This window comes from Pantherophis guttatus, chromosome 1 (assembly GCF_059756535.1).
Source record: "Pantherophis guttatus breed Tessera chromosome 1, ASM5975653v1, whole genome shotgun sequence".
NCBI lineage: Eukaryota > Metazoa > Chordata > Lepidosauria > Squamata > Colubridae > Pantherophis > Pantherophis guttatus.
Genome location: NC_142063.1, coordinates 13,781,251 through 13,789,797, shown reverse-complemented (window position 1 = coordinate 13,789,797; position 8,547 = coordinate 13,781,251).

Here is an 8,547-nt window from a genome sequence, read left to right as displayed (position 1 = left end):
TTGGACATAATTGTATAGATCGTCCTTTAACAGCTCGTTTAGTGACCATTTGAAGTTACAATGGCACTGAAAAAAAAGTGACTTATGCCTCTTTTTCACACGTATGACCACTGCAGCATCCCAAGGGATTTATATTCAGATGCAACTCGGTTGCAGTGTCCCAGGATCATGGGATCCAATTTTGTGACCTTCTGGCAAGCAAAGTCAATGAGGAAACCAGATTCACTTAACAACCGTGTTATTCAGTTAACTGTGGTGATTCCCTTAATAACCGTGGCAAGAAAGGTCACAAAATGGGGCAACAAATGTTTTGACTTAGCACATTTTGGGCTCAGTGGTAGTCGTTAGTTTAGCTTATTTAAGACTGAAATTGTTTTTATTTCATATTGTTTGCCGCTCGAAGACGCTCATCGAGTTGGCCAGCTATATCAATGGATTAATTAATTGAAAAAAAAAAATTGGACAGCAAATCAGGCAGAGAGGGGTAGCCTTGTGCAGGGCCCCAACCTTATTCCTGTGCAGTAACATGCCCCCTTGTATTGTGTGTGTGTGTATTTTGTGTGTTGGAGATAACTGGTTTTGCAGGATGAGTCAGGGATAGTGGCAAACACCCCTATCAGGTTGGGACTCGGGAGGGAAGGGGGCTTGGCATACAGGAGATTCACACCACCTGTCATCTTTCTGCCTTTTTGTGACAAATTGCCACCCTGTGCTGTTCCAGGCACTGCTTGAAAAAAAGGATCTGGATTGTGTTAAGTGTAAAGTCTAAGTAATGGGCAATTTGAGAATTGGCTCTAAAGACCAATGTCAACGTGTAAGCCTTGTCTTAAATCAGTACTTTTCAAAGTTGGAATTCTGGGCGTTGAAGTCCGCTCATCTTAAAAGTTGCTAAGTTTGAAAAAAAAAAAAAACCTGCCTTAAATTAAGTTTATGAGATCTGTGGTACCCAAGTTTCCTGCATCGACAGCAGACTTTGTCAAGTATTTGCAAGCCATTGGCACATGTGTCATATAGACACCAGTGGAGGCAGAGAGTGTCCCCACCCGTGTGGAAAGGAGGGGCTTACCCTGAGTATAAAACCCCCTCCAACCTTTTCCACCTTGTTCTCTCCATCTCTCTTTTTTCATGTTTGTTCCTCATGAGACTTGATCTCTGTTGTACATAGTTAATATGATTTATCATATGAATAAATACGTTTAAGACATTTATTTATGCATCTGCCTCTGAATTCTTCTATGCTCCTGGGTGTTTCTACGATCCCAATTCCACAGATTTCTTGGCTGGACCCCCACTCTGACTATGGATGATGGAGGTTGCAACCCCAGCACCTTCCTTTTCGGACAAGCAAAGCAGAAACAAAGCGATCACATGACCCCGGGACGCTGCATGCAAATTGTGATCACGTGTCTACAAGGATGCCGAGATGGTCATAAGGCTGAGCACTCAGAATCAGAATCGAGCTGGAAGGGACCTTGGAGGTCAAGCAGGAGAGACTATACCAACTGCTAATAATGCTGCTAACAATGGCCTTCCTTGCAGGGTTGTTGTGAGGTCCTCACAAGCACGTAGAGCATAAAATCCTTCATGGAATAGCCAAGCTGCTAGTCAACCATTTTTTTTAGTGACCATTCGAAGTTACAGCAGCACTGAAAAAAAGTGACATATGACCGTTTTTCACACTTGCGTCATTCCCCCTGATCACGTGATCAGAATCCAGACGTTTGGCAACTGGCTCATATTTATGACGGTTGCCACCGTCCTGCGATCCCCTCCCTCCATGGGGAGGCCAGATTCACTCAAACAACCGCGACAAGAAAAATGGGGCAAAACCCGCATAACTCTCGCTTAGCAACCACAACGTTGGGGCTCGGTTGTGGTCATTAAGTGGAGGACACCCTTGTCCTTGAGTCTCTCCCACGCCACGACGTTTCTCCTCATCGGCTGCCCTAGTTTTTGGTCCTGCCGGTTGGGTATTATCCCGGCATCTGCCAAGAAAGCAGTTTTTAAAAAGATTTTCATCTGGAATTTCGCTCCCTTGGGCCAGGAGGCAAGTGAGAAAGATGGGTTCCAGTTGCTGCCTCTTGCCTTAACAAGGGGGGGGGGGTGTGGTGGTACACGGGGAAGGGAGGGGAAGGGTTCCCCAAGGCTGGGAGAGCCACACATTTAATTTTGCATAATTGAGCTTTGGGGTGGGGGGGGTTCAGAGCCAGGCAAGGCATCTTCAGTAAACGCAGCAGAGCATTGAGGACAAACAGGAAGGGAGCTTGATGGCGATGCCAGCGCAGGGAGCATGAATTGCAAAGAGGGGCTGGAGTTTCGGGGTTGCCCCCCCCCACTCTCCGGTCGGGAAAACCCAGCGCAAAGGGAAGAGGGAGCTTCCCGGAATCGGATCAATCGGGGGGGGTGGGGGTGGAGTGGGGGGTGAGCTTCTCGCCCGGCAGCGCCTCTTTTGTTTGAGGCCCCAGTTCTTGCATCACCGGCCTCCACCCCCCCCCACCCCCGCAGCCCCCCGGCTGTACACCCGCCTCTCCAGGACTCTCTCTCTCCCCCCCCCCCATCTCCTCCTCCTCCCAGCCGCTCCGGCCTCCTCCGTGTCAGCCACACAAAGGCCGGCCGAGCGGAGGAGCTGGATGGAGAGCAGACGCCGTGGGAGGCGCCGAGCCAGGCTGGCGCTGGGCTCTGGCAACCCTCTCCCAGGACCTCACACAAAGAGAAGGGCCAGCAGGCACCGGGCGGGCGCGGCGGTGGCGCAATTCCGCACCCGGCAAAGCGCGTCGAAAGGCTGCCTCCTACAGGCCGAGCGGCAACGTGGCAGGGCTTTTCTTTTTCTTTTTCTTTCTTTTTCTTTCTCTCCTTCCTTCTTCTCTCTCTCTCTCTTCCTCCCTCTCTTCTTTACTTTTCTTTCATTCTTTCTCTTCCCCCTTTTTTTTTCTTTCTTTCTCCTTCCACAAAGAAACCCTCTGTCTTTCCTTTTTCTTCTATCCTTCCTCCCCCCCTTTCCTCCCTTCCCTTCCCTACAAGGTGATCTATCCTTCCTTCCTTCCCCACTAAATCCTTCTTCCTTCCTCTTTCTTCTGTCTTTCCTTCCCCCTTTCCTCCCTTCCTTTCCCTTCCCTACAAGGTGATCTACCCTTCCTTCCTTCCTTCCTCCCTTCCTTCCCTCCTTCCCTCCACACTATATCCTTCTTCTTCCTTCCTCTTTCTTCTATCCTTCCTTCCCCCTTTCCTCCCTCCCTTCCCTGCAAGATGACCCTTCCTTCCTTCCTTCCTTCCTTCCTTCCTTCCTTCCTTCCTTCCTTCCTTCCTTTCCTCCCCACTAAATCCTTCTTCCTTCCTTTTTCTTCTATCCTTCCTTTCCCCCTTTCCTCCCTCCCTCCCCACTAAATCCTTCTTCCTTCCTCTTTTTTCTATCCTTCCTTCCCCCTTTCCTCCCTCCCTTCCCTGCAAGGTGACCCTTCCTTCCTTCCTTCCCCATGAAATTCTTCCTCTTTCTTCTATCATTCCTTTCTCCTTCCCTCCCTCCCTCTCTTCCCTACAAGGTAGTCCTTCCTTCCTTCCTTCCTTCCTTCCTTCCTTCCTTCCTTCCTTCCTTCCTTCCTTCCTTTTCTCCCTCCCATCTTCCTTTCTATACTGCCCCATCATACCTTTTCCCACCTCTTCTAACTCCAAGGACATGCAGAGAATCCCTTTCCCCACAAAGCCCCCCCCCCCTCCTCCCTTCCAAACCAGGTAGAAAATTTAACTATTTCTTCAGGCTGCCTTCTGAATTGCCAGTGCCCTTCCTGGGCTCCTGTTCTTCCGCCCTTAACAGCAGGGAGCTTTTGCCAAGGGAGCACACTCAGTTCTACCTGGGCAGAAATTCAGCTGTCTGCAGGTCAAGGCGCTCTTAAGAAGCACAAGGCAGAACGCACCGTTTTTGTTTTTTGATCTGAGCCTGGAACAGCCTTAGAATGAATAGCTGTGCATCAGCCTAGAAGAATTTCCTTTTTTTTTTTTTTAAGCCACCCAACTCAACTATGCTTCCTTTAGTGTTCTGGGGGCAGACTGGTCCAAAGCCAGAAATTAGTTTTACATATTGCAGAAGAAGGAGGGTGGGAAGAATTATACACCAGAGGAAGCTAAGAGGAGGCTGTGTAGTTTGCAATTCAGCATATTGTGGGAATCCAGAACTTGTCTTGGCATGTGATGGGAGCCAGGTCATCATGGGAAGCTTTTATGTGAATTCTTCAAGCGGGGCCTGTGTGATGTGAGCAAAATGTGTCTGGGTCTAGGGTTAAGGATTGGGTGTTTTCCTAGCTGACTTTAGGGTTTAACGATAGATATTTTGCTCAGGCGGGTCCAGAGTTTAACCCTGGGTCTTCTACTAAGCCAGTTCTAAGATTTAGTGTCGAGTAAAACCAGTCCTAAGGGGAATAATGCTTGATATGGGACTCACTCCCACAAAATTAACCTCCAAAAGAGAAATGAAAAAGAACTCCCTACAGGTAGTCCTCAATTTATGACCACTGTTGGCACCGGAACTTCTATACAGCTAAGCAATGCAATTATTAAGGGAGGTGCACCCAATTTTACAACCTATTTTGCTAAGGCTGTTAAGCAAATCCAGCTTCCCCATGGACTTTGCTTGTCAGGAGTCTCGTGGGAAGATCCTAAATGAAGATCATGAGATCCAGGGACTTTGCAACTATCATAAAAAATACGCTGGTTGCCAAGCCAGCATTTAATTTTGATCACATGACCACAGGATGCTGTGGCTGTCATAAGTGCAAGGACCGGTCAGGAGTCACCTTGTTTAGTTTAAACAGTGGTTAAATCAATGGTCGTAAATTGAGGACTATCTGCATTGACACATCTCTAAGAAAGTGAGCTGGGGAATCCTGGGTTCAGATCTTCCACTGTAGATTTACAAAGATCCTGCCCTATTTTTCCAACTGTGTTTTCTTAGCTCAGGTGTATAAGTAGTCCTCGACTTATAACCAGAATTGGGGCTAGAATTGCTAAGCAAGGCAGTTGTTAAGTGAGCTGCACCCAATTTTATGACCTCTTTTGACCTGGTTGCTAAGCAAATCATTGCAGTTGTTAAGTGAATCATGTGGCCGTTAAACAAACCCAGGTTTCTCCCCCATTGACTTTGCTGGGAAGGTGATCATGAGACACCAGAAGCTGCAACAGTCATAAATACATGCCAATTTCCAAGCACCTGGATTTTGATCACATGACCATGGGGATAGGGCAGTGGTTGTAAATGCAGGGATTGGTCACAAGTCATTTTTTTCAGTGCCATTATAATATCAAATGGTCACTAAATGAATGGGCATAAGTTGAGAACTACCTATAGAATGACGCATGTTGGATGAACCTAAGAAGCAGTGAGCCTCAGCCTGATAAGGTGGCTCAGTGGCTAAGACACTGAGCTTGTTGATCAGAAAGTTCAGCGGCTCAAATCCCTAGTACAGGTCTCCTGGGTGAGCAGGGGGTTGGGCTAGATGACCTCCAAGGTCCCTTCCAACTCTATTACTGTTACTGAATTCCAGTAACAGTAGATGGATGGGAAACCCCCCCCATCTCTGCCAAGGACTTTGGAATCTCCCGCCTCTTTCTCCAACTTGGTGCCTTCCAGATGTTTTCCATCATTCCCAGGCAGCCCCAATACAAGTGGAAAGTAATGAAAGTCATCAGCCACCACATCTGAGGGAACCAGGTTGGGATACAGATGGCTGGAGCGACGGAGTAATTATATAATTACTCTGATCTAAATAATCAGATCTGCCATTTCTGCTCCTTGTGATACGATTTTACACCCAGCGCCTGGCAGAGGTGAGAATTAAAACTCCACGCAGCAGTTCCCAATTCAACTGATTTTCAGAAACTGAATTTCAATAACTGAGTTGTGTGTGTGTGTTTGGGGGGTGGGGGGAATCTTGATTCCCAAAAGTCTACTTTAAAAACAAAAGTTTAAATTCTTGAGACCATTTTGGATATTTTTTTTTCCCTGCATTGCATTCATTCGGTGTACAGGTAGTCCTCGACTTACGGTCACAATGGAGCCCACAATTTCTGTTGCTAAGTGAGATATTTGTGAAGGGAGTTGGGCCCCATTTTACAACCTTTCTTGCCATGTTTGTTCAATGAATCGCTGCCGTTGTTAAGTTAGTAACACGGTTGTTAAACGAAATCTGGCTTCCCTGGTCACTGCGTTTTTGTATTTACCAGATGAGCTCTTATTTTGAGCTCTTATGTGTGGGGGTCGCACGCATGCATGGGGGGCAAACGCAGAGGGTCGCACGTGCATGCGTGTGGGGCAGGGGGAGCGCAGGGGGTTGTGCGTGCATGCACGGAGGGAGGTCGCATGTGCATGCATGGGGTGCACGGGGGACGTGCAAGCATTGCATTATGGGCGCGCGTGCACGCTTTCGGCACGTGACAATAAAAAAGTTAGCCATCACTGGTATAGGCTTTCCTGCCTGAACAGGGGGTTGGACTAGAAGACCTCCAAGGTCCCTTCCAACCTATTCTATTCTATTCTATTCTATTCTATTCTATTCTATTCTATTCTATTCTATTCTATTCTATTCTATTCTATTCTATTCTCTCCTTATTTGTCACTTTTTTCAGTGTTATTGTAACTTTGAATGGTCACTAAATGAACTGTTGTAAGTTGAAGGCTACCTGAACTCTGCAGCTAAATGGAGCGTCAAATGAAATATTCAAGGAATGATTTATAATTGCTGATATGCTGTGTTTGCTCTGGGATTGGTAATAGTATTTATTGGTTTTCAGGTGGATTCAGAGCTTTCGGATTTAATGAGCAAAAATTAGCTGTATTCTTGAAACAAAAAGTCCCCTCTATATTATTTTCCTCCTCCAGGAGGAGGAGTGTTACATAATGGAGGCTGTAAATACATGTATTCTGGTTTTCCCTCAAAAAGTGCTTTATTAAGCAATAAAAGCACAATACCGAAGAGATAGTGCTCAAAGCATAAATATTTAATTCGATTTAAAAATAGTCATTTAGGGAGAATCTGAATGATTTTCATGTTCTGTGATAAAACTCTGTTTTACTATTGTTTGGGTGTTCTCAATCTTTCCCGCTTTAAAAATAAGCTAAGCTGAAAATGATTGAAAAAACTATGAAACAATTAAGTTGCAAAATACAGGTGGTCCTCGAGTTACGAATATGAATATGAACTCAAAATGTTGCTAAGTGAAACATTTGTTAAGTGAGTTTTGACCCATTTTACAATCTTACTTGCCGCAGTTGTTAAGTGAATCATTGCATTTCTTAAGTTAGTAACATGGTTAAGTGAACCTGGATTCCCCATTGACTTTGTCAGAAGGTCGCAAAAGATGTTCATATGACTCTGGCACACCGGAACCGTCGTAAATATGAACCAGCTGCCAAGAGTCTACATTTTGATCTTGTGACTATGGGGAATGCTGCAACGGTTGTTAAGTGTGAAAAACAGACATAAGTCATTTTTTCAGTGCTGTTTGATGGTTTTTTCCCCCCATTTTTAAGCCAGGGATCCCCATGCCCAATACTGGGCTGTAGCCCATTTGGAACTGGGCTGCAGAAGTGAAGAGCGAGTATGCACAAAGCTGCATTTGTGAAAGCAGTTGTTGTTGTTGTTAGTTGCAGAGTCGTGTCCGACCCATTGCGACCCAATGGACAATGTTCCTCCAGGCCTTCCTGTCCTCTACCATCCTCTGGAGTCCACTTAAGCTCACGCCGACTGCTTCAGTGACTCTATCCAGCCACCTCGTTCTCTATCGTCCCCTCCTTCTTTTGCCCTCCATCATTCCCAGCATTAGGCTCTCCTCCAGTGAGTCCTTCCTTCTCATTAGGTGGCCAAAGTACTTGAGTTTCATCTTCAGGATCTGGCCTCCTAAAGAGCAGTCAGGGTTGATCTCCTCTAGGACCGACCAGTTGGATCGCCTTGCAGTCCAAGGGACTCGCAGGAGTCTTCTCCAGCACTATAATCCCCTTCATGGATCACTGCCTTGTCGTGGTGAAGGGACTTGCGTAGCTCAATGAAGCTATGAGCTATGCCATGCAGGGCCACCCAAGACGGACAGATTCATAGCAGGGAGCTCTGACAAAACATGATCCACTGGAGAAGGAAATGAAGAAACCCACTCCAGTATCTTTGCCATGAAAATCCCACGGACAGTACTATGGTGAAAGCAGTGCAAAATCATCGCCTGTTCCCCCTTCCCTAAAGGTTGGAGCCCACTGTTTTAAGCAACGAGAAAATTCAGTTGAGGTCTTCTCACAGGATTCTGGTGTGTAACCTTTCGATTCAGGAATGCATTTGTTCTCCCTGTACAGGTGAAACGTAGAAAAGAAAAGAGAACAGGTGTGCCAGCAAGATTTGATCTGGAGAGGACATGTAATCAGAATGTAAGATCACTGTAAGGAAGAGATTTAATTTCTTTAACTGATGCACAAAGGGAACCTGAGGAGTGACACAATGAGAGAGGTTGCCCTATGTCAGCTTGGCAAGGTTAGAGGTACGCTCTGATTATTTTTACATTCTTTAGATTCCT